The sequence below is a fragment of the Rhincodon typus genome, unplaced genomic scaffold (genome assembly GCF_021869965.1).
Source record: "Rhincodon typus isolate 14 unplaced genomic scaffold, sRhiTyp1.1 hic_rhity00000514, whole genome shotgun sequence".
NCBI classification, from domain to species: domain Eukaryota; kingdom Metazoa; phylum Chordata; class Chondrichthyes; order Orectolobiformes; family Rhincodontidae; genus Rhincodon; species Rhincodon typus.
In genome coordinates, this window is record NW_025966152.1 from 31,661 (window position 1) to 34,217 (window position 2,557).

Consider the following 2,557-nt stretch of genomic DNA (forward strand, 5'->3'; position numbering starts at 1 on the left):
GCTGCAAGTGGACCCACAATGCTGTTAGGGAGGGAATTCAGGATTTCCACCCAGCAATACTGAAGGAATAGTGATATATTTCCAAGTAAGGATGGGGAGTGGCTGGGAGGGAATTCATGCCCAACATCCAGTCTCAGAGACCTACAGCACAGAAAAAGCCTCGGCTGACTCTGTCTGATTTAGTCACTATCATCTAAGGAGTCTGTTATCCCACTTTTATAGTGGACTCGAACATTTTTTCCCACCAACAATGTTATGCAAATTCCATGTTTTCTCTCTGACTTCCTTCTTAAATACTGGGGTTATGTTAGCTACCCTCCAAACCATCGGAACTCTTTGCGAGTGTATCGTATTTTGGAGTATAACCACTAGCGCAGCTGCTATTTCTAAGGCCACTTCCGAAGGTACTCTGAGATGAAAGTTATCAATCTCTGGGGATTTATCTGCCTGTTATCTCATTAGTTTTCCCAATTTGTTACAAGTCCACCTTCCAATTAGACCCTGTGATCCCCTTAATTTTGGGACATTATTTGTGTGCCCCTTTTTGAAAATCTAAGATATATTTAATTGGTCTGTCATCACTTTGCACTCCATTATAAAATTCCCTGTTTGATTGTAAGGAGACCTGACATTTTTCTTGACTAATCTTGGATTATCAATCTTCAATTAAGAGTTTAATGACAATCATGAAACCGTTGTTGATTGTCAGGAAAAACCCATCTGGCTCACGATTATCCTTTAGGAAAGAAACTGTCATCCTTACCCGGTCTGGCCTATATGTGACTCCACCCCCACTGCAATGCAGTTAACTCTGGGCAATCAGGGATATGCAATAAATTCTGACCTAGTTAGCAATGTCCACATCCTGTGAGCGTCTATTTAAAAAAAGCCGTTGGTTTTATGGTCCATGCAAGAGTACTCTCAGATTCTATTTTCTCCCTCTAATTAAATCCCTTTGTCTCCCTTTGCTGAAATCTAAACTGTTCCCAATCCTTAGGTCTGTTGTTTTATTTATCCACTTTGTATGCTGCTTCCTTAAATTTAATACCCGTTCATTTCTCTTTCTCTGCCATGGTTTGACCATGTTTCGATTTTATTTTTATGCCACAGCTTGTCCACGTCCTCTTTCAATGTTTGCCATTACCCATCTCCCATCATCCATTTAAATTGTGATCCACAATTTATCACAACTGGCTCACGCCTCATACCATTCTAACTTCTTTAATTACAGGACTCTCGTCTCAAAAACAACGACATCACTCTCCGTCTTAATGTTGAATTCTATCCTGTCATGGTCACTCTTCCTTAAGGGCCCATGCTCAACTTGATTGTCAATTATTCCTTTTTCACTACCCAATACTCATCTGCTTTTTCAACGTAAAATTGTACCACATATACACTAAGAATTCCTCCTCTATCTTATTGCTGCTGATGCTATCTGCTCAATTTATATGTAGGTTGAAGTCACCCATAACTTTATGCCTTGTATCTCTAAATTCCATTCTAATGCCTTTCCCAATATTACTGCAGCTTGGGGTCTATATACAACACTAATATCATTTTCTCTCCATTGGCGTTTGAACTCAACCCACAGAGATTCTACTTCACCACACCCTATATCCTGGCTCACATCATATTACTTTCCTGTCTTAGTCAGCAGTTCTAGCCTAATCCTATTCCATTTCGCCTGCCCAACCTATCCTCCTCAGACAACCCACTTATTCCAGGGTTCAATCTAGTAAACCTTCTCTGAACCACTTCGAATAAGCGTACAGACGACCAAAACGTGCACGAGGTATTTGAGATTTGGTCTCTTCCCTTCCCTGTACAAATGAAGCAGAACATCCTTACATTGATGTTTAATTCCTGTGATAATAAAGCATACAGCCTGTTGGCTTTCTGGATTAGACCGAGATCTTAGTCAATTGGGTCAATGGGCTAAAGAATGGCAGATTGAACTTTATTTGAATAAATGTTGTTTTATCCAAAATGGAATACTTCACATGGGCAGGACTTATACAATTAACAGTAGGGCCCTGGGTACTATTACAGAAGAGAACCTAGGCTTTCAGGTACATTATTCTTTGAAATTTGTTTCACAGGTGGACAGGGTGGTTAAGAAGGCATTCAGCACGCTTGTCTTCATTGCTCAGGTCTTTGAGTACGGGAGTTAGGACGTCATGTTGGAGGTTGTAAAGGATGTTGGTGAGGACTCTCCTGGAATACTGTGTGCCATTCTGGTAGTCCCGTCATCGGAAGGATATTATTAAACTGGAGTGGGTTCAGAAAAAAAACAGGATATTACTGGGTAAGAAGGGTTCGAGTTGTAAAAATAGGCTGGGACTTCATTCACCGGAAGATAGGAGGTTGAGGCGTAACCTGAAAGAGGTTTATAAAAGCATGAGAGGCTTAGATAAGGTGAACAGCAAAGGTCTAATCCCTCAAATGGATGAGTTCAAAACTAGGGGGCATATTTTTTACGGTGAGAGAAGAAAGATTTAAAAAATGACATGAGGGGTAACTTTTCTTTTCTTTTTACATAGAGTGTGCTCAGTGT